The 23471-nt window shown below is 46.3% G+C and overlaps 1 protein-coding gene across 2 annotated transcripts in view; it reads right to left on the minus strand.

Annotated features, from left to right (window-relative positions):
* LOC118363251 (leucine-rich repeat transmembrane protein FLRT1-like) overlaps positions 1-23471 on the minus strand; it is a 33901-nt gene that overhangs the window by 4997 nt on the left and 5433 nt on the right. For both annotated transcript variants that reach the window (XM_052486877.1, XM_035743926.2), the window contains exon 2: positions 6812-7866. The gene's annotated coding sequence lies outside the window, so the exon portion shown is untranslated. The remainder of the gene's footprint in view (positions 1-6811; positions 7867-23471) is intronic.

The raw sequence follows: 23471 nt of genomic DNA on the forward strand, positions 1-23471 counted from the left end.
TCGACTCCATGGCTAATTGGAGAGCTGGCCCCGCCCCCTCGTCAAGACGCAGCTGTCTCCAATTACCCATTCCTTCTGAAGCTATATAAAAGCCAGTGTTCTGTTCAGAAGAGAGATCATTGCTGGGAAGAGATAGCAGAGAGATTGATTGTGATATAGATCATTGCTGAGAGAGGAGGTTGATGGCTGAGGGGTATAGCATGTTGATGGCTGAGGGGTATAGCATGTTGATGGCTGAGGGGTATAGCATGTTGATGGCTGAGGGGTATAGCATGTTGATGGCTGAGGGGTGTAGCATGTTGATGGCTGAGGGGTGTAGCATGTTGATGGCTGAGGGGTATAGCATGTTGATGGCTGAGGGGTATAGCATGTTGATGGCTGAGGGGTATAGCATGTTGATGGCTGAGGGGTATAGCATGTTGATGGATGAGGGGTATAGCATGTTGATGGCTGAGGGGTATAGCATGTTGATGGCTGAGGGGTATAGCATGTTGATGGCTGAGGGGTATAGCATGTTGATGGCTGAGGGGTATAGCATGTTGATGGCTGAGGGGTATAGCATGTTGATGGCTGAGGGGTATAGCATGTTGATGGCTGAGGGGTATAGCATGTTGATGGCTGAGGGGTATAGCATGTTGATGGCTGAGGGGTATAGCATGTTGATGGCTGAGGGGTATAGCATGTTGATGGCTGAGGGGTATAGCATGTTGATGGCTGAGGGGTATAGCATGTTGATGGCTGAGGGGTATAGCATGTTGATGGATGAGGGGTATAGCATGTTGATGGCTGAGGGGTATAGCATGTTGATGGCTGAGGGGTATAGCATGTTGATGGCTGAGGGGTATAGCATGTTGATGGCTGAGGGGTATAGCATGTTGATGGCTGAGGGGTATAGCATGTTGATGGCTGGGGTATAGCATGTTGATGGCTGAGGGGTATAGCATGTTGATGGCTGAGGGGTATAGCATGTTGATGGCTGAGGGGTATAGCATGTTGATGGCTGAGGGGTATAGCATGTTGATGGCTGAGGGGTATAGCATGTTGATGGCTGAGGGGTATAGCATGTTGATGGCTGAGGGGTGTAGCATGTTGATGGCTGAGGGGTATAGCATGTTGATGGCTGAGGGGTATAGCATGTTGATGGATGAGGGGTATAGCATGTTGATGGCTGAGGGGTATAGCATGTTGATGGATGAGGGGTATAGCATGTTGATGGCTGAGGGGTATAGCATGTTGATGGATGAGGGGTATAGCATGTTGGTCGTTGGTATGTACTATGTTAGTTGTTGTTGGTAGCAGCTTTGGTATGTTCTGTGTTTGTTGCTTTGTCAGAGCTTCTTTAATGGCCTGAGTTAGTTTTTTCTCAGTTCTATTGTGAAGTGGATTGCTTAATATTCTGTGTCATTTGTTTCCAGGGGGGAAGGGGAAGGCACCTAGGGAGTGCTCAGGCAAGAGGCCCGCGGGCATACATATACCTGTAGTATATTCACTGTCTAGGCACACGAGGTAAGACCTGGGCGGACCACCCCCTGTATTTTGGTTAGAGCACCAGGTGGTGCTAAATTAGGTAAGTAGTGGTTAGGCAGGTTAGATAGGAGCTGGGGCTTTGATATTTACTTTGGTCCCATCCAGACCCTGCTCCCCATATTACCGTGTAAAGGAATAAAGTCCTGTAAACGGTACCACATTCTGCCTTTTGTCATCCTTACTTACGCCTACATTCCATACCCCTTTCCCTTCGCGGGGATTTGAGTTGTAGCAGGGTGTTGCATTTTCACACAGATTTTAGACGCTTTTCACTGACAGCAGCAACTCAATCAGCCACGCCCACTACCCAAATGACAGGCTTCCCACACGTCTGATTTGAAACAATCCGCAGCAAAAAAAAATGATAGAAGCTAATGATCCTCTGTGGCTAAGTCATGCTCCCTGGTGGAGTATTTTGAATGATTTCATTTAGAAAGGAGTAATTATATAATTTTGGCGAAACATCAATTTACTTTAGAGCAATCCAGCCAACTTTCCTTTCCAATTCGCAAGAGGCTGAAACCAAAGATCTGTATAATGACGAGATGCTCATGTCTCTGCCCTAACAATTGGAGTCTTTGTCGCAAAGATGGGAAGGCAGGCAACAAGCTTATGTCTGCCTATTATTCCCATAGAAACGCATTGGGTTTATGCTGGACAGCTTTTGGTGAGAGTGAGCCCTCTCACTTCACCTCTTCCCCTCTGCTTAAACGACTGTATATCACCGGAGAAAGCATCCGACCGATCGAAACCACGCCCCTCTACATGTAGCCCATGTATCTGATGCTTTCTGGACAGAAATAGTATGACAGGACATACATCAGATACATGGTCTACACAGTGGGTGAGGGACCGACACTGAAGGATACATCAGATACATGGTCTACACAGTGGGTGAGGGACCGACACTGAAGGATACATCAGATACATGGTCTACACAGTGGGTGAGGGACCGACACTGAAGGGAAGTGAAGAGTGTGAGAGGAACACAAAGAGATTGGAGAAAGTTTAACGAGAAGAACTGGAGAGAGAAAATGAGTGAAAGGATTTTTGATTTTTTTTACCTGCTAGAGTCCATTGACACACCGGTGTGTCAATCTAAGTAAGATAATACCATTCCCATCAAAATACGTCAGTTTAAGCAAGAGATATCTGTTTTTTGCATTGCATGTGTCTCAATCTACCGCATCCGCCGATATCACACTTCCACATCTGCGGTGAAAGGTGGCAGAGCTAGAACGGTGTTTGTCAGACCATGAGACTTCCCATCTGCAGTGAAAGGTGGCAGAGCTAGAACGGTGTTTGTCAGACCATGAGACCTCCCATCTGCGGTGAAAGGTGGCAGAGCTAGAATGGTGTTTGTCAGACCATGAGACCACCCATCTGCGGTGAAAGGTGGCAGAGCTAGAACGGTGTTTGTCAGACCATGAGACCTCCCATCTACGGTGAAAGGTGGCAGAGCTAGAACGGTGTTTGTCAGACCATGAGACCTCCCATCTGCGGTGAAAGGTGGCAGAGCTAGAACGGTGTTTGTCAGACCATGAGACCTCCCATCTGCGGTGAAAGGTGGCAGAGCTAGAACGGTGTTTGTCAGACCATGAGACCTCCCATCTGCGGTGAAAAGTGGCAGAGCTAGAACGGTGTTTGTCAGACCATGAGACCTCCCATCTGCGGTGAAAGGTGGCAGAGCTAGAACGGTGTTTGTCAGACCATGAGACCTCCCATCTGCGGTGAAAGGTGGCAGAGCTAGAACGGTGTTTGTCAGACCATGAGACCTCCCATCTGCGGTGAAAAGTGGCAGAGCTAGAACGGTGTTTGTCAGACCATGAGACACACCCATCTGCGGTGAAAGGTGGCAGAGCTAGAACGGTGTTTGTCAGACCATGAGACACTCCCATCTGCGGTGAAAAGTGGCAGAGCTAGAACGGTGTTTGTCAGACCATGAGACACTCCCATCTGCGGTGAAAAGTGGCAGAGCTAGAACGGTGTTTGTCAGACCATGAGACTTCCCGATCGGTCTAAACGGTTTGACAAACTATTATGACCACTCTATTGAAAGGGGAGACACTCACGAACATGATGATGATATCTGTTTTGCTTTACAATCTCCACAAGTGTCACGGAACTTGTCTGGTACCGGTAGTTTTGTGCCTACCCAAAAAGGGTCTAAATATGTGTAAAAAAAATCCGGAGCTTTCTTATATTTTCTAGATATAGGACAAGCACTTTTTGCCATTTATGAATGTGTTGTTATTCAATATGTTTCTCTTAGCTATAGTAGTAAAGGCCAAACTCAATATTTGATACAATTATTTTTGCATATATTGTTTGATACCTTAAGGGGTCCTAAAATTCCAAGTCAAATAGCTAAATGATCTACCTTCTAAAAGAAAAATCCATATGTCAGATTAGAACCCCCACACACACAACAGTTTAGAGTTTGAAGAATTAAATTCTAATGATGAGAGAGAAACATTGGGGGGGGATCAGATAAAACTAGGTAATATTGGTGATGTTGATATTCTGTAAAACATCTTTCTCTAAATGCACTGTTGGTAACCCCAGTCAGAAATGACCTCCCCCTTGGATAAATTTGAATAAATCCACAATTGATTCGAATACAGTCTGTAGTTCGTTATTGAAGTCTGAGAGGCAACGTAACTGTGACTTGGGATTTGGAAAAACCAAACATTCACTCACCACAAACTGACATGTACTGTATTATGCATGCTGTCTCTCAGTGTGTCTGTGTGTCTGTGTGTCTGTGTGTCTGTGTGTCTGTCTCTCAGTGTGTCTGTGGTTATTGTTCTCCAAATGTGGTATACATTATTCAGTGAAGATCTTCCGAATTTCCAATAAATATTGAAGTTTGTGTTTTACATATCCATTAAAAACATTCTTTTTTTTACATTTATACATTCCTCGGTTTACATTTCTCTGCTTGTCCGTTGGTGTTGAATCTTTGAGAGCGCCATCAATTTACAATTCAGATAAACAAAAAGGAATGTCAGTGGCGTTTTAGAGTATACTATTTATATGACACCAAGAAATGTGATTATACATTATTGTATACAGTGCAGTATATTCTAGGGGTTTCAGACTTGGACATGTGTTCTCCCATCCTCTGAAATGCTTGACATGATTTGACAGTACATTTGACAAACAAATGCTCTGCAGGCAAGATTTTCCTTTTGTTAAATTGTGTGTCTGTGTGTGTTCTCACTCTCAGGACAACATGCAAAATTGCCCCTCGGCTCCAGTCAAAATACATGCAAAGCAAACAAGAGATGGACAGACTGAGAGAAGGAGATGAGGCTGACTCTGGCAATGGGTTGTGAGATAAAGAGTCAGCATTGAGCCAATTGGTTTTAAAAGGACCATCATTAACAATGATGTACTACTGCTGTGTATCTGGTGATGTCTTCATATGGACGTCCCGTCTCAGGGCCTTGTGGAGGAGTTTTGGCTGGATTATGATAATGATGGATAAAGTTCTATCCTGAATAAAGACTGGATCTTGATGTGTTTCAGAGTGGATCTATTTTTAGCCCAAAACAGATGACTTCTAAGGACTGCCTATGCCAGTGTTCACCCAACAGGGACAGATAGAAAGAGTGAGCGAGTGAGTGAGAGAGAGGAACATAAGGGAGAGTGTCAAGGTGGAGGATATTTTGGGGGGGGCGAGTCCCCACTATGAATATCAAATAGCATGTACCTTTCTGCGACACCCACCTTCTTCCTTTCATGATCATACCTTTTGGATAAGGTGTGTGTCTCAGCGCCAGACTCGCCTTTACACATTTCCTCTCAATGATTTTACATTTTTCGTTCTTCCTTCTCTTTTCCCTGAGCCTTCTCTCTTCCTGAGCTCATCTTTCTATCTGAGCATCTCTCTTCCTTAGCTCATCTCTCTATCTGAGCGTCTCTCTTCCTGAGCTCATCTCTCTATCTGAGCATCTTTCTTCCTGAGCTCATCTCTCTATCTGAGCATCTCTCTTCCTGAGCTCATCTCTCTTCCTGAGCTCATCTCTCTATCTGAGCATCTTTCTTCCTGAGCTCATCTCTCTATCTGAGCATCTTTCTTCCTGAGCTCATCTCTCTATCTGAGCATCTTTCTTCCTGAGCTCATCTCTCTATTTGAGCCATCTCTCTTCCTGAGCTCATCTGTCAATCTGAGCATCTCTCTTCCTGAGCTCATCTCTCTATCTGAGCATCTCTCTTCCTGAGCTCATCTCTCTTCCTGAGCTCATCTCTCTATCTGAGCATCTTTCTTCCTGAGCTCATCTCTCTATCTGAGCATCTTTCTTCCTGAGCTCATCTCTCTATTTGAGCCATCTCTCTTCCTGAGCTCATCTCTCTATCTGAGCATCTCTCTTCCTGAGCTCATCTGTCAATCTGAGCATCTCTCTTCCTGAGCTCATCTCTCTATCTGAGCGTCTCTCTTCCTGAGCTCATCTCTCTACCTGAGCATCTTTCTTCCTGAGCTCATCTCTCTATCTGAGCATCTTTCTTCCTGAGCTCATCTCTCTATTTGAGCCATCTCTCTTCCTGAGCTCATCTCTCTATCTGAGCATCTTTCTTCCTGAGCTCATCTCTCTATTTGAGCCATCTCTCTTCCTGAGCTCATCTCTCTACCTGAGCATCTTTCTTCCTGAGCTCATCTCTCTACCTGAGCATCTTTCTTCCTGAGCTCATCTCTCTATCTGAGCATCTTTCTTCCAGAGCTCATCTCTCTACCTTCACTCCATCTTTCATATCAACTCTTCCTCACTCTTGTGTTTGTGTACATAACTGTCCATGTAGTTATTTCTGCCATACCTCTCTCTCCACCCCCCTCTCTCACTCTCCATCTCTTTCCACCCCCCCCCTCTCTCGATCTCTACCTCTCTCCTTGGATAATCTATTTAATCTGTACAGCTCCTCAGCCTTTTGTTTCTTTATTCACTCACTCCATTCCTTCACACTTAGATTGGATCAATCAGATTGGATCAATCAGATCCCAGCTCTCTCCTCCTCCAATCGCCCTCTCCTCTCCTCCCTAGTGAGTTTGTTTTCATTTCTGTCGTTTAATTTGGATCCTATTCTTACTACCTCACTCACTGCTGTTTTCTCTGAGGCATCGCTCTAAGCATTTCAAAACATTTTTTGAAATGACACAAACGATCTGTATTTCTCAGTAGAATATAGAGAAATTATATGGCAGGTTATGTTTTAAGATATTTCAGAGGAACATGTTGAACCTCAAATCTCTAAAGATGATGTTTGAGAAACCTGTTTAACTTACCCTCTCAGTGCTGAGTCTCTCTTTGCCTTCTGTCTTCTTCTGTCTGTTCCACAGCTGAAGGGGCTGTTCGTGTGTGTGTGACAAGTCAGTGTGTGTGCGTGCGCGTACGTGTGTGTGTGTGATGACAGTTCCGGTCCACTCTGTCCGTAGTAGTTCAGAGGTTCAGTCAGTTCCCTCTGAGCCACGGTACTTCCTGTGGCATTGGTGAGCGATCAAGATGACGATGAAGATGACGATGATGATGTTTGCAGCCTATAGGTTTCCAGGGAAGCAGCATGGGAGAGGAGGAAGGCACAGGGAGCAGCATGGCCTAGCTAGCCTAACAGCCTACAGTCTCCAGCCCCATCCAGAGTAGCATCTGGCAGCTCAGTCAGTATCCAGGAGAGTCAGTCTTCAAGGCCTCTCTGCTGGTTGGTTTATGTTGTCTTCATGTTGATTTACATATGTCCAGATGGTCATCCAGTCAGTCTGTGTGTGTCTGTATAGATTGAACCAGCTGGGGGGAATAGAGAACGTTACACACCTCAGAGATTAGAAGAGGTTAGAGACTGTGGAGGAGGTGGAGGAGGAGGAGGAGGAAGAGGTGGAGGAGGAGGAAGAGGTGGAGGAGGAGCAGGTGCTGGAGGAGGAGGAGGTGGTGGAGGAGGAGGAGGAGGACAAGGAGGTGGTGGTGGGATGGGAGGTCACAGGAGTCTGGGCCACTTGTTATCCTTCACTTTGAGGATTATAATGAATAATCTCTTATTAAAGCCTATAGTGACACTGCTCGCTATCCACCCAGACACTTTTTCTCTCCTCAAATTTTCGGGGATTAGCGTCTAAAGTTGATATTGCTTGATAATTGGCCAGTGTGAACTGCTCAATTTCTGCTGCGGGCCACATGTGTGTGAGATCATTGTTACGTGTGTGTGTGTCGTGTGAGAATGTTTGTGTGTTGTCTGTGGATTTGTCAGCCTCCGTTCTTCAGCTTGTTGGTGGAAGGAGCGATGTCCTCCCTCTGTCTCAGTGGTACTTGCCCCAGCGGCACAGCCTGACTAGTCTGACGTAGTGCCCCCCTGTGGGGAGAACAGAGACGGCAGTTAGCTAGGACACACACACACACACACACACACACACACACACACACACACACACACACACACACACACACACACACAAGGCTCTGGTCAAAAGTAGTGCCCTACATTATGTAGGGAATAGGGTGCCATTTGGGACACACCCATTCACTACTTTATCTATGAGTCAACTGTATAACAGCAGAGAAGGTTCCAGAAGAACCATAATAATGTGTTTGCTTAATACGAATGCTCAAGTCTAACCATGCTCAAGTTAATCTTCAAAGGATAGACACTCCAGCTTCAGTAACTCGACAGTTATGTTTGGCAAGGTTAAGAGTCTAGGAGTAAAGCACTGTTCTTCAGCCCTAGAAATGAGGATCCACAGGGACTGCAGGCTTTCATTCCAACTCAGTGTTAACACATCCAATAGAGTTATTAAACTACAGAACAAGACTCTGTTGAATCAGTTATGTTAGTAATGGTCTGGAACAAAATCCTGCACACCCCAAGGACCAGAATTGAAACACACTAGACCGAAAGGACTAGAAAGGGAATGTTACAGAGTCCAGACCCTGTGTGTACAAGTGTAGAGCTGTTGTGTATGTGTGGTGAGGTAGTCTGTGTGTGTAGTGTAGCGTACTGTAGTGTAGTTTACTGTAGTGTAGTGTACTGTGGTGTGGTGAGGTGTAATGCACTGTAGTGTAGTGTACTGTAGTGTACTGTAGTGTGGTGAGCAGAGATGGTTGTGTGTCTGTGCTCCTCACTCCCCATGCTGACACAGCCTATGTTCAGCCCTGGCTAGCTAACACTGTAGTGGTAGCTGTGGAATAGAATAGAATATAAAATAAAATGGTTCCTCTGTGTCTCATTGGCTGACAGCTCTAATGTTCTGACCACAATAACACTTAGAACAGCAGTAACACTGCACTACTGGAGGACTGGGTCTTCTACAGCAGTAACACAGATGGACTGGGTCTTCTATAGCAGTAACACAGATGGACTGGGTCTTCTATAGCAGTAACACAGATGGACTGGGTCTTCTATAGCAGTAACACAGATGGACTAGGTCTTCTACAGCAGTAACACAGATGGACTGGGTCTTCTACAGCAGTAACACAGATGGACTGGGTCTTCTACAGCAGTAACACAGATGGACTGGGTCTTCTATAGCAGTAACACAGATGGACTAGGTCTTCTACAGCAGTAACACAGATGGACTGGGTCTTCTACAGCAGTAACACAGATGGGACTGGGTCTTCTACAGCAGTAACACAGATGGACTGGGTCTTCTATAGCAGTAACACAGATGGACTAGGTCTTCTACAGCAGTAACACAGATGGACTGGGTCTTCTACAGCAGTAACACAGATGGACTGGGTCTTCTACAGCAGTAACACAGATGGACTGGGTCTTCTATAGCAGTAACACAGATGGACTGGGTCTTCTACAGCAGTAACACAGATGGACTGGGTCTTCTACAGCAGTAACACAGATGGACTGGGTCTTCTATAGCAGTAACACAGATGGACTGGGTCTTCTACAGCAGTAACACAGATGGACTGGGTCTTCTATAGCAGTAACACAGATGGACTGGGTCTTCTACAGCAGTAACACAGATGGACTGGGTCTTCTATAGCAGTAACACAGATGGACTGGGTCTTCTACAGCAGTAACACAGATGGACTGGGTCTTCTACAGCAGTAACACAGATGGACAGGGTCTTCTACAGCAGTAACACAGATGGACTGGGTCTTCTACAGCAGTAACACAGATGGACTGGGTCTTCTACAGCAGTAACACAGATGGACTGGGTCTTCTACAGCAGTAACACAGATGGACTGGGTCTTCTATAGCAGTAACACAGATGGACTGGGTCTTCTACAGCAGTAACACAGATGGACTGGGTCTTCTACAGCAGTAACACAGATGGACTGGGTCTTCTATAGCAGTAACACAGATGGACTGGGTCTTCTATAGCAGTAACACAGATGGACTGGGTCTTCTACAGCAGTAACACAGATGGACTGGGTCTTCTATAGCAGTAACACAGATGGACTGGGTCTTCTACAGCAGTAACACAGATGGACTGGGTCTTCTACAGCAGTAACACAGATGGACTGGGTCTTCTACAGCAGTAACACAGATGGACTGGGTCTTCTACAGCAGTAACACAGATGGACTGGGTCTTCTACAGCAGTAACACAGATGGACTGGGTCTTCTATAGCAGTAACACAGATGGACTGGGTCTTCTACAGCAGTAACACAGATGGACTGGGTCTTCTATAGCTGTAACACAGATGGACTGGGTCTTCTACAGCAGTAACACAGATGGACTGGGTCTTCTACAGCAGTAACACAGATGGACTGGGTCTTCTACAGCAGTAACACAGATGGACTGGGTCTTCTACAGCAGTAACACAGATGGACTGGGTCTTCTATAGCAGTAACACAGATGGACTGGGTATTCTACAGCAGTAACACAGATGGACTGGGTCTTCTACAGCAGTAACACAGATGGACTAGGTCTTCTACAGCAGTAACACAGATAGACTAGGTGTGTTTTGGTAATATTTTATGGCCCACTATATTACCAGAACACTCACAGAGCAGCACTATAGGATATATATGGTACTCTGGTGTGCGTTCTGGTAATATTGGGCTCAATATTGAGGATTCTCCAGAGAACACTTCTATCTACCACCAATGAGTAGAAAAACATTCTCAATAGGTTTGATTAGAGTGCCAATGTGTGCTGTGCAACAAACATTCATTATAACCAGTGTGTGTGGTGTGTAGAAGAATGCAAATGATGTACATGTGCTGAGGTGAGCATTTTTTAAAATGGTTTGTCTGTGTGTCTCTTCTCTACTAGTGTGTGTGTGTGTGTGTGTTGAAACTGTTTAACCAACAACTCACAACCCCCCCCACACACACACACACACACACACACACACACACACACACACACACACACACACACGCACACACACACACACACACACTTCCCTCCTATTTCTAATTTACTGGGGGAGAGCTGGGAAGACTGAGGAAGAGTGGGTGATGGGGGAATGAGAGAGATAGAGTAGACAGAGAGAGTGAGGGAATGCCAGAGCGGGGAGGGAGGGAGGGGGCAGATTTATGAACCCATTGGAATGTAATTTGGAGGCAGAAATGACTGTTAGCCTGAGCAAGGTTTAAACTCACTAAAGCCTGAATCCACGTCCACTGACGGGAATGTGTGTGTGTGCGTGTGTGTTTACAGGAACGCAGCCGTGTTTTATAGTAAATAGAAGTGGGTGGTAAATGTGACGGGGAGTGTAAAACCACAGAGCATGGTTTGCTATGCAGATTGAACCTCTCACTGAATGACTGTGCTGTATAACCACCCTACCACTTCACGTATGAGTGTCACAACTACACAATATCTGGTGATGTAATACAGAATTGAACAGTTCACATTGCTCACTGTGTTTCGCTGACTGCTCTGACCTGACTGTATGACATTACACACACAGACACAGTGAGGCCTGACAGACTGCAGAGGCCATGAGGCCATGACCGGAGAGATCAGCCAAGGGTGTCCATTCATACAGAGAGGGATGAAGGGAGAGAGATGGATGAAAAGAGAAAGAGAAGAGGAAAACCAGGAGAGAGCTAAAGAGAATAAGAGGGTGTAAAAGCGAGAGAGAGGGATGTGACTAGCTTTTTAAAACAGTGACACACAGCAGCCATTTAGAGAATCCGTTTAGAGAGCGAGAGCAAGAGATACAGGCAACCTGACAGAACGAGATAGGGAGGGAATAGGGCTAAAATACATAGAGAAGGAAAGGAGGGAAGGAGAGAAGAGGAGAAGAGAAGGGGAGAAAAGGCATCATACTGTATTTTCTTAGTATCACCTTTTCCTCCCTCTCTTTCTCTCTCTCTTTTCCTCTTTCTCTCTCTCTCTCTCTCTCTCTCTTTCTCCCTCTCTGACCCTCTCTCTCTTTCTCACTCTCTGACCGTCTTTCTCTCTCTCTTTCTCTCTCTCTTTTTCTCACACACACACTCCTCACTCATGAATATACACCTCCTGTATTAGCCTTCTTCCAGGTGAAGGGTGTGATCAGCTCTAACAGCAGCCCTTTACTCAATGATAATAACCATCACCATATGCAATGGGACAACAAACCTATTTTACGCTCTAAAGAAATTCACCCCCTGTAGAGAGTAGACCCACACGTTCCTTCCTCTCCCTCTACTTCTCCATTGATGCCAGCCATCAAGGCTGAGCTGTCCCCTCACTACCCTCCTCTCATCCCTCTCTTCCTACCATCTCTTTCTCCTCTCGTATTAGACACTCTCCCTCTCCTTCTTCTCCTCCATCTCCCTCCCTTCATCTCTCCATCGCCGTTCCTAGAGATCTCTGTTCTCTCCCCCATTTGGGTAAATTCAGTCTCTTCCTCCTCTCCTTCTTCGAGTATCCACACTCTTTCTTCTCCCTTGATACCAGCCAGCCATATAGGGTTATTTTGGTGGGTGTCTGCTGCACTGGGATGGACTAGGACCAGAAATCGGCCCAGCATTAAAAAATGTAAAGCATTTTTCTCCCCTCGAAGCTGAAAAACTGTAATTCTGCACAAAAAAAACTATAATTTCTTATATTAATTTAAACTGGACCACTAGGCTACAAATGGACCAGGTCATCTGGCATTTGCCAGAATTGCCCTATGGCCAGTCTGTCCATTCGGCTGCTCCCTCCCTAGAGATTCCTGCACCATCTCTAGAGATTCCTGCTCCATCTCTAGAGATGCCCATCTTCCCCTTCTGGTAAATCCAGCCTCTCTCTCCTCTCCCTTTCATCCATTGATGCCTGCCAACCATCAGGGCTTTGGGTCATTTAGATGGTTTTCTGCACTACTGCTATGCTACTCCCTTCCTCCAGCCCCTCCCTAGATCACTCCTCTCCTTTTAAATATGAGCACTGTGAGTGTGACAGTACTCAGCCTGACAGGGGAGAGTGGGAGTCCAGTACATTACATGAGAGAGGGAGAGACATAGAGAGGGGGGAGAGGGAGTTATATTGTTTGCCCTGCAGGAGTTGAACCATAGAGTTAGCCTTTACAGTGAAATGGATGAAAAGCCACTAGGAGTGTGTACTATTACATCTTTCCGTTCCAAAGGCTCACAACATACATTTAGTCCTTTACGCTGATGTACAGTGCATTTGGAAAGTATTCAGACCCCTCCCCCTTTCCCACATTTTGTTACAATACAGCCCTTTTCTAAAATGGATTAAATAAAATCATGTTTTCATCAATCTACATATCAAATCAAATCAAATGTATTTATATAGCCCTTCGTACATCAGCTAATATCTCAAAGTGCTGTACAGAAACCCAGCCTAAAACCCCAAACAGCAAGCAATGCAGGTGTAGAAGCACGGTGGCTAGGAAAAAATACTCCCTCATGACAAAGTGAAAACTGTTTTATAGAAATTTTTGCAGATTTATATAAAATAAAAAACAGAAATAGCTTATTTACATAAGTATTCAGACCCTTTGCTATGAGACTCGATTTGATTGGAATCCACCTTTGGTAAATTAAATGTTATTGGATATGATTTGGAAAGGCACACACCTCACTATATAAGGTCCCACAGGTTAGAGTGCATTTCAGAGCAAAAACCAAGGGATGAGGTCGAAGGAATTGTCGGTAGATCTGGGGAAGGGCACCAAAACATTTCTGCAGCATTGAAGACACCCAAGAACACAGTGGCCTCCATCAATCTTAAATGGAAGAAGTTTGGAACCAAACTGAGCAATCCAGGGAGAAGGGCTTGGTCAGGGAGGTGACCAAGAACACGATGGTCACTCTGACAGAGCCCCACAGTTCCTCTGTGGAGATGGGAGAACCTTCCAGAAGGACAACCATCTCTGCAGCACTCCACCTATCTGGCCTTTATAGTGGCCAGATAGATGCCACTCCTCAGTAAAAGGCACTTGACAGCCCGCTTGGGGTTGTCATGGACTCTCAGACCATGAGAAACAAGATTCTCTGGTCTGATGAAACCAAGATTGAACTCTTTGGCCTGAATGCCAAGTGTCACGTCTGAAGGAAACCTGGCACCATCCCTATGGTGAAGCATGGTGGTGAAAGCATCATGCTGTTGGGATGTTTTTCAACGGCAGGGACTGGGAGACTAGTCAGGATTGAGGGAAAGATGAACGTAGCAAAGTACAGAGAGATCCTTGATGAAAACCTGCTCCAGAGCGCCCAGGACCTCAGACTGGGAAACAGGTTCACCTTCCAACAGGAAAACAACCCTAAGCACACAGCCAAGACAACGCAGAAGTGGCACCGGGACAAGTCTCTGAATGTCCTTGAGTGGCCCAGCCAGAGCCTGGACTTGAACCCAATCTCTGGAGAGACCTGAAAAAAGATTTGTAACAATGCTCCCCATCCAACCTGACAGAGCTTGAGAGGATCTGCAGAAATGAATGGGAGAAACTCCCCAAAACAGGTCTGCCAAGCTTGTAGCGTCACAACCAAGAAGACTCGAGGCTGTAATCGCTGCCAAAGCTGCTTCAACAAAGTACTGAGTAAAGGGGCTGAACACTTCTTCTGTCAATGTGATATTTCAGTTTTTATTTTTAATAAATGTACAAAAAAAATTAAAACCTGTTTTTGCTATGTCATTATGGGGTATTGTGTGTAGATTGATGAGGGGGAAAAACGATTTAATCCATTTTAGTATACGGCTGTAAGGTAACAAAATGTGGAAAAAGTCAAGGGGTCTGAATACTTTCCAAAAGCACTGCATATAATATAATCGCCTATATTAACATTTTATTTTGCTTACATCTATTTATCTGATATCTGACTTAAATACTAGGCTATAAGATCATTTAAAAAAAAACATAATTACTTAATAACTAGGCCTACAGGTAACTGCCAAAATAATGGAAACACTTGTGTAAATGAGGGATACAAAGTATATTGAAAGCAGGTGCTTCCACACATCCCATCACGCTCAAGGTCATGAATAAAAACTACTGGGCAGGCCATTATTTTGGCTACCGTAGCTACAGTACCAGTCAAAAGTTTGGACACACATACTCATTCAATGGTTTTTCTTTATTTTTACTATTTTCTACATTGTAGAATAATAGTGAAGACATCAAAACTTTGAAATAACACATATGAAATCATATAGTAAGATAAAAAGTGTTAAACAAATCAAAATATATTTTAGATTCTTCAAGGTAGCCACCCTTTGCCTTGACGACAGTTTTCCACACTCTTGGCATTCTCTCAACCTGGAATGCTTTTTCAACACTATTGAAGGAGTTCCTACATATGCTGAGCACTTGTTGGCTGCTTTTCCTTCACTCTGCGGTCCAACTCATCCCAAACCATCTCAATTGGGTTGAGGTCAGGTGATTGTGGAGGCCAAGTCATCTGATGCAGCACTCCATCACTCTCCTTCTTGGTCAAATAGCCCTTACACAGATTGGAGATGTGTTGGGTCATTGTCCTGTTGAAAAACAAATGATAGTCCCACTAGGCGCAAACCAGATGGGATGGCATAAAGATGCAGAATGCTGGTTGACAGTTTCATCAGCAAAGCACCATCACACCTCCTCCTCCATGCTTCACGGTGGGAACCATACATGCGGAGATCATCCGTTCACCTACGCTGCATCCACAAAGACCTTGGAACCAAATATCGCAAATTTGGACTCATCCGACCAAAGGACAGATTTCCATCGGTCTAATGTCCATTGCTCGTGTTTCTTTACACAAGCAAGTCTCTCCTTCTTATTGGTGTCCTTTAGTTGTGGTTTCTTGGCAGCATTTCGACCATGAAGACCTGATTCACACAGTCTCCACTGAACAGTTGATGTTGAAATGTGCCTGTTATTTGAACACTGTGAAGCATTTATTTGGGCTGCAATTTTTGAGGCTGGTAACTCTAATGAACCTCTGAAGCAGAGGTAATTATTGGTCTTCCTTTCCTATACGGTCCTCATGAGAGCCAGTTTCATCATAGCGCTTGATGGTTTTTGCAACTGCACTTGAAGAAACTTCAAAAGTTCTTTAAATTTTACGGATTGACTAACCTTCATGTCTTAAAGTTATGATGGACTGTCGTTTCTCTTTGCTTATTTGAGCTATTCTTGCCATAATATGGACTTGGTCTTTTACCAAATAGGGCTATCTTCTCTATACCACCCCTACCTTGTCTGTAACGTCTGCTTCACACCCTCAAACACATAGATCCCCTGAACGCAGCTCACTCTTCAGATCCCAATCACCTGAATTCTAATGACCTGTTCACACACCTGTATGTCATTATCACACACTATTTAGTTCAGTTCTTTGCACCCCATCACTGTGAGGTATTGTTTGTTTTGTCTTTATTTAGTATGGTCAGGGCGTGAGTTGGGGTGGGCAGTCTATGTGTGTTTTTCTATGTTGGGGTTTTGAGTTCAGTCTAGTATGGTTCTCAATCAGAGTCAGGTGTCGTTAGTGTCATACTTAGGTAGTCCGGGTTTCACTTTTGAGTTGTGGGTGTTTGTTTCCGTGTGAGTGTTTGTTGCCACACGGTACTGTTTCGGTTTTCGTTCATGTTCACATTTATTGTTTTGTATTTCATAGTGTTCAGTTTATATCTTAAAATAAACGTTATGGACACTTACCACGCTGCGCATTGGTCCTCCGATTCTTCTCGCTACTCCTCCTCAGAAGAGGAGGAAGAATGCCTTTACAGTGATTTACTCCTCCCATGTATGATAGTTTTTGCCTGCCTCACTAACGACACCATTTGCCTATTCCCTGCCTGTACTTTAGCCTGCCTGTACTTTAGCCTATCGGATTTCCTGTTATCAACCTATTGCCTGATCTCCCATACTACGTTACAAGCCTTTTCCCTGCCTTTACTGTTGCCCTTTTGGACCCCCTGTGTATGACCTTCTGCCTGCCCCTGGACCCTGCCTCCTGCTTTGTATGACCTTCTGCCTGCCCCTGGACCCTGCCTCCTCCTGTGTATGACCTTCTGCCTGCCCCTGGACCCTGCCTCCTCCTGTGTATGACCTTCTGCCTGCCCCTGGACCCTGCCTCCTCCTGTGTATGACCTTCTGCCTGCCCCTGGACCCTGCCTCCTCCTGTGTATGACCTTCTGCCTGCCCCTTGACCCTGCTACCTGCCTCCTCCTGTGTATGACCTTCTGCCCTCCCCTGGACCCTGCTACCTGCCTTCTCCTGTGTATGACCTTCTGCCCTCCCCTGGACCCTGCTACCTGCCTCCTCCTGTGTATGACCTTCTGCCCTCCCCTGGACCCTGCTACCTGCCTTCTCCTGTGTATGACCTTCTGCCTGCCTCTGGACCCTGTCTCCTCCTGTGTATGACCTTCTGCCTGCCCCTGGACCCTGCCTCCTCCTGTGGTCCTTTGCAATAAAAACCTGCTGCGCCCTGCATTTGAAACCAGCTCTCTGTCTCCCTTCGTGTTCATTACATTGTCACAACAAAACTGATTGGCTCAAATGCATTAAGAAGGAATGAAATTCCAATAATTAACTTTAAAAAATGCATACCTGTTCATTAAAATACATTCCAGTTGACTACCTCATGAAGCTGGTTGAGAGAATGCCAAGAGTAAGCAAAGCTGTCATCAAGGCAAAGGGTGGCTACTTTGAAGAATCTCAAATATAAAATATATTTTGAATTGTTTAACACTTTTTTGGTTACTACATGATTCCATATGTGTTATTAAATAGTGCTGATGTCTTCACTATTTTTCTACAATGTAAAAACCCCGGAATGAGTAGGTGCGTCCAAACTTTTGACTGGTACTGTATATAAATGCATTTATAAATGTCTACATTTGTTTTTGCCACGTTTATTATATTTCAAACACCTTACTGCATACCTTTATGTGAGCTAAACATACACAACAAACTATATAAAATATTAAAACATTTTCCTTAATGTATCATTTTTAGAAAGTACTAATGTTACTGACCCCACCACAACAACAAAATACTTAAATACATGTATTTCGTCCTTGTAACATTTAAATTAAATACTGTAGAATTCCATTCATTCCTCTGCAGGACTGCTTTTCTGAGGAGTGCCAATATGGCGGCCTGTGGCTTCAAAGACTCTCATTGGCCAAAACATAGCATTAGCAATCCAGGGTTTATGTACTTGATTGACCTCAACCTACTTGAACACTTATGGGAGATTCTGGAACGATGCCTGAAACAGTGTTTTCCAACACCAACAAAACATCAAATAATGGTAATTTCTCATAGAACAATGGTGTTGCATCCCTCCACTAGAGTTCCAGACACTTGTAGAATCTATGACGAGGTGCATTGAAGATATTCTGGCTCGTGGAGGTCCAACGCCCTATTAAGATGCTTTATGTTGGTGTTTCCTTAATTACAGCAAGCTGGTACCAGGTAGTAATGGAATTCTTGGAAGTGTTGAATTATTTGAAGGAAGTACCGTTGTTGCATTTTCCTATGAAATATCAGGTAAACAAACACTATCTACACTACTTGTTAACTTAAGCCCTAATAGAGTTTTGAACTTACACACAGGCAACACAACACACACACACACATACTCTACTGTACACGCACGCGCACACAGTCACACACCAGTGGAAGCTGCTGAGGGGAGGACGGCTCATTATAATGGTTGGAAGGGAGTCAATGTCTGATGTATTACGACGAGCACGTCCTCCCCAATTAAGGTGCCACCAAACTCCTGTATCACACACACACAGACAGACAGAAACACAGTGAATATGTTTTGCATAAATCAGTTGCCAATTCTGATCTGGAGGATCATCATCATCAGAATAATTATTCCAGTCAGATTCTCACCCACATACTGTATGCACAAACACATACACACAATACACAATACTCACTGTACACACACACACACACACACACACACACACACACACACACACACACACACACACACACACACACACACACACACACACACACACACACACACACACACACACACACCATCTCACTGTCACACACACTCACACACACACACACACTCACACACACACACACACACACACACACACACACACACACACACACACACACCTCCATCTCACTGTCACACACGCAGCTAGCATGATGGCAGCCTATTAAATTTAATGCAGTGTTTTCGCAGCTCAAATAATTTACATCCTAACCCCACATAATTTCTCTCTCTTTCTCTCTCTCACTATCTCTGAATGATGCAGAGACTGGGAATAAACAGGCAATTTAAGTCCTGGACACCTCACTGCTCATACACACACATACCTTCACGCACACGCACACACACACACACCTTCACGCACACACACACACACGCACACGCACACGCACACGCACACACACACACACACACACACACACACACACACACACACACACACACACACACACACACACACACACACCTCACTTACCCCTGCAAAGGCCCACACACCTCACTCACCCCTCCCAAGGCCCACACACCTCACTTACCCCTCCCAAGGCCCACACACCTCACTCACCCCTCCCAAGGCCCATACACCTCACTCACCCCTCCCAAGGCTCACACACAGACATCATCAGAGATACACACATAAACATTCAGAGCGGATATATGGAGGCAGTAAAGGTTACAGTTTGTATTCTGTTGAAATAAATTCAGTCCCTGAACTTTTCTCTGTGCCTCCTACTGCAGCAGCGTGGATCTGTTGTGTTGCTCCAAAAAATAGGGCTGCGTGTTTGTGTGTGTGTGCACTCAGATGGATCAGGAAATTCCCCTCACTTGTGTAATGCATTCCTCTAGTATCTTTATTTTGAATAGGATCTATGTCAACTCAGAATGCCTCCTAGAGGTTGTGGCCCTATACAATGGTTTGTTGGTTTTGTTTTTATACAAAATGATCAGCAAACGTGTAAAATAATAACACACCGAGTTAGAAATTCACAGAGGTAAAACAGTATTGAATGGTGTATGGATGATGTTATTGTTCATTTTTAATTGTTATATATGTTTTATTTTGAATTGATATTGAAGTCACAGTTAAATAAATGATCTGAAATCAAATAAGCCTAGTACAGCCTCGTAGAGCCCCTAGTAGAGCCCCAAGTAGAGCCTAGTAGAGCCCCAAGTACAGCCCCAAGTAGAGCCCCTAGTACATCCTCTAGTAGAGCCCCAAGTAGAGCCCCTTGTAGAGACCCAAGTAGAGCCCCTAGTACAGTCCCTTGTAGAGCCCCTAGTTGAGCCTCTAGTAGAGCCCCTAGTACAGCCTCTAGTAGAGCCCCTAGTTGAGCATAGTAGAGCCCCCAGTAGAGCCCCTAGTAGAGCCCCTAGTACAGCCTCTAGTAGAGCCTAGTAGAGCCCCTAGTAGAGCCCCTATTATAGCCTCTAGTAGAGTCCCTAGTAGAGCCTAGTAGAGCCCCCAGTAGAGCCCCTAGTAGAGCCCCTAGTAGAGCCCCAAGTAGAGCCTAGTAGAGCACCTAGTGGAGCCCCTAGTAGAGCCCCTAGTAGAGACTAGTAGAGCCCCTAGTAGAGCCCCTAGTAGAGCCTAGTAGAGCCCCTAGTAGAGCCGAGTATAGCCCCTAGTAGAGCCTAGTAGAGCCCCCAGTAGAGCCCTAGTAGAGCCTAGTAGAGCCCTAGTAGAGCCCCTAGTAGAGTCTCAAGTAGAGCCCCTAGTAGAGCCCCAAGTAGAGCCCCAAGTAGAGCCCCTAGTAGAGACCCAAGTAGAGCCCCTAGTACAGCTCCTAGTAGAGTCCCTAGTTGAGCCTCTAGTAGAGCCCTAGTCGAGCCTAGTAGAGCCCCTGGTAAAGCCCCAAGTAGAGCCTAATAGAGCCCCTAGTAGAGCCCCTAGTAGAGACCCAAGTAGAGCCCCTAGTAGAGCCCCTAGTATAGCCTCTAGTAGAGCCTAGTAGAGCCCCTAGTATAGCCTCTAGTAGAGCCCCTAGTAGAGCATAGTAGAGCCCCAGTAGAGCCCCCAGTAGAGCCACTAGTAGAGCCCCAAGTAGAGCCTAGTAGAGCACCTAGTGGAGCCCCTAGTAGAGCCCCTAGTAGAGACTAGTAGAGCCTAGTAGAGCCCCTAGTAGAGCCGAGTAGAGCCCCTAGTAGAGCCCCCAGTAGAGCCCCTAGTAGAGCCTAGTAGAGCCCCAAGTAGAGACCCAAGTAGAGACCCTAGTAGAGACCCAAGTAGAGCCCCGAGTACAGCCCCTAGTAGAGTCCCTAGTTGAGCCTCTAGTAGAGCCCCTAGTACAGCCTTTAGTAGAGCCCCTAGTTGAGCCTAGTAGAGCCCCTAGTAGAGCCTAGTAGAGCCCCTGGTAGAGCCCCAAGTAGAGCCTAGTAGAGCCCTAGTAGAGCTCCTAGTGGAGCCCCTAGTAGAGCCCGAGTAGAGCTCCTAATAGAGCCCTAGTAGAGACCCTAGTAGAGCCCCAAGTAGAGCCCCAAGTACGGCCCCAGTAGAGCCCCTAGTACAGCCTCTAGTAGAGCCCCTAGTTGAGCCTAGTAGAGCCCCCAGTAGAGCCCCTAGTAGAGCCCCTAATACAGCCTCTAGTAGAGCCTAGTAGAGCCCCTAGTAGAGCCTAGTAGAGCCTCTATTATAGCCTCTAGTAGAGTCCCTAGTAGAGCCTAGTAGAGCCCCCAGTAGAGCCCCTAGTAGAGCCCCTAGTAGAGCCCCAAGTAGAGCCTAGTAGAGCACCTAGTGGAGCCCCTAGTAGAGCCCCTAGTAGAGACTAGTAGAGCCCCTAGTAGAGCCCCTAGTAGAGCCTAGTGGAGCCCCTAGTAGAGCCGATTAGAGCCCCTAGTAGAGCCTAGTAGAGCCCCCAGTAGAGCCCCTAGTAGAGCCCCTAGTAGAGTCTCAAGTAGAGCCCCTAGTAGAGCCACAAGTAGAGCCCCAAGTAGAGCCCCTAGTAGAGCCCCAAGTAGAGACCCAAGTAGAGCCTAGTAGAGCACCTAGTGGAGCCCCTAGTAGAGCCCCTAGTAGAGACTAGTAGAGCCCCTAGTAGAGCCCCTAGTAGAGCCCCTAGTAGAGCCTAGTAGAGCCCTAGTAGAGCCGAGTATAGCCCCTAGTAGAGCCTAGTAGAGCCCCCAGTAGAGCCCCTAGTAGAGCCTAGTAGAGCCCCTAGTAGAGGCCCTAGTAGAGTCTCAAGTAGAGCCCTAGTAGAGCCCCAAGTAGAGCCCCAAGTAGAGCCCCTAGTAGAGACCCAAGTAGAGCCCCTAGTACAGCTCCTATTAGAGTCCCTAGTTGAGCCTCTAGTAGAGCCCCTAGTCGAGCCTAGTAGAGCCCCTGGTAAAGCCCCAAGTAGAGCCTAATAGAGCCCCTAGTAGAGCCCCTAGTAGAGACCCAAGTAGAGCCCCTAGTAGAGCCCTAGTATAGCCTCTAGTAGAGCCTAGTAGAGCCCCTAGTATAGCCTCTAGTAGAGCCCCTAGTAGAGCATAGTAGAGCCCCCAGTAGAGCCCCCAGTAGAGCCACTAGTAGAGCCCCAAGTAGAGCCTAGTAGAGCACCTAGTGGAGCCCCTAGTAGAGCCCCTAGTAGAGACTAGTAGAGCCTAGTAGAGCCCCTAGTAGAGCCGAGTAGAGCCCCTAGTAGAGCCCCCAGTAGAGCCCCTAGTAGAGCCTAGTAGAGCCCCAAGTAGAGACCCAAGTAGAGACCCAAGTAGAGCCCCGAGTACAGCCCCTAGTAGAGTCCCTAGTTGAGCCTCTAGTAGAGCCCCTAGTACAGCCTTTAGTAGAGCCCCTAGTTGAGCCTAGTAGAGCCCCTAGTAGAGCCTAGTAGAGCCCCTGGTAGAGCCCCAAGTAGAGCCTAGTAGAGCCCCTAGTAGAGCTCCTAGTGGAGCCCCTAGTAGAGCCCCGAGTAGAGCTCCTAATAGAGCCCCTAGTAGAGACCCTAGTAGAGACCCAAGTAGAGCCCCAAGTACGGCCCCCAGTAGAGCCCCTAGTACAGCCTCTAGTAGAGCCCCTAGTTGAGCCTAGTAGAGCCCCCAGTAGAGCCCCTAGTAGAGCCCTAATACAGCCTCTAGTAGAGCCTAGTAGAGCCCCTAGTAGAGCCTAGTAGAGCCCTATTATAGCCTATAGTAGAGCCCTAGTAGAGCCTAGTAGAGCCCCAGTAGAGCCCTAGTAGAGCCCCTAGTAGAGCCCCAAGTAGAGCCTAGTAGAGCACCTAGTGGAGCCCCTAGTAGAGCCCCTAGTAGAGACTAGTAGAGCCCCTAGTAGAGCCCCTAGTAGAGCCTAGTGGAGCCCCTAGTAGAGCCGATTAGAGCCCCTAGTAGAGCCTAGTAGAGCCCCCAGTAGAGCCCCTAGTAGAGCCCCTAGTAGAGTCTCAAGTAGAGCCCCTAGTAGAGCCACAAGTAGAGCCCCAAGTAGAGCCCCTAGTAGAGCCCCAAGTAGAGACCCTAGTAGGGACCCTAGTAGAGACCCAAGTAGAGCCCCTAGTACAGCCTTTAGTAGAGCCCCTAGTTGAGCCTAGTAGAGCCCTCAGTAGAGCCCCTAGTAGAGCCCCTGGTAGAGCCTAGTAGAGCCCCTAGTAGAGATGAGTAGAGCCCCTAGTAGAGCCCCTAGTAGAGCCCCGAGTAGAACTCC

Source organism: Oncorhynchus keta, chromosome 30, assembly GCF_023373465.1.
Source record: "Oncorhynchus keta strain PuntledgeMale-10-30-2019 chromosome 30, Oket_V2, whole genome shotgun sequence".
NCBI classification, from domain to species: domain Eukaryota; kingdom Metazoa; phylum Chordata; class Actinopteri; order Salmoniformes; family Salmonidae; genus Oncorhynchus; species Oncorhynchus keta.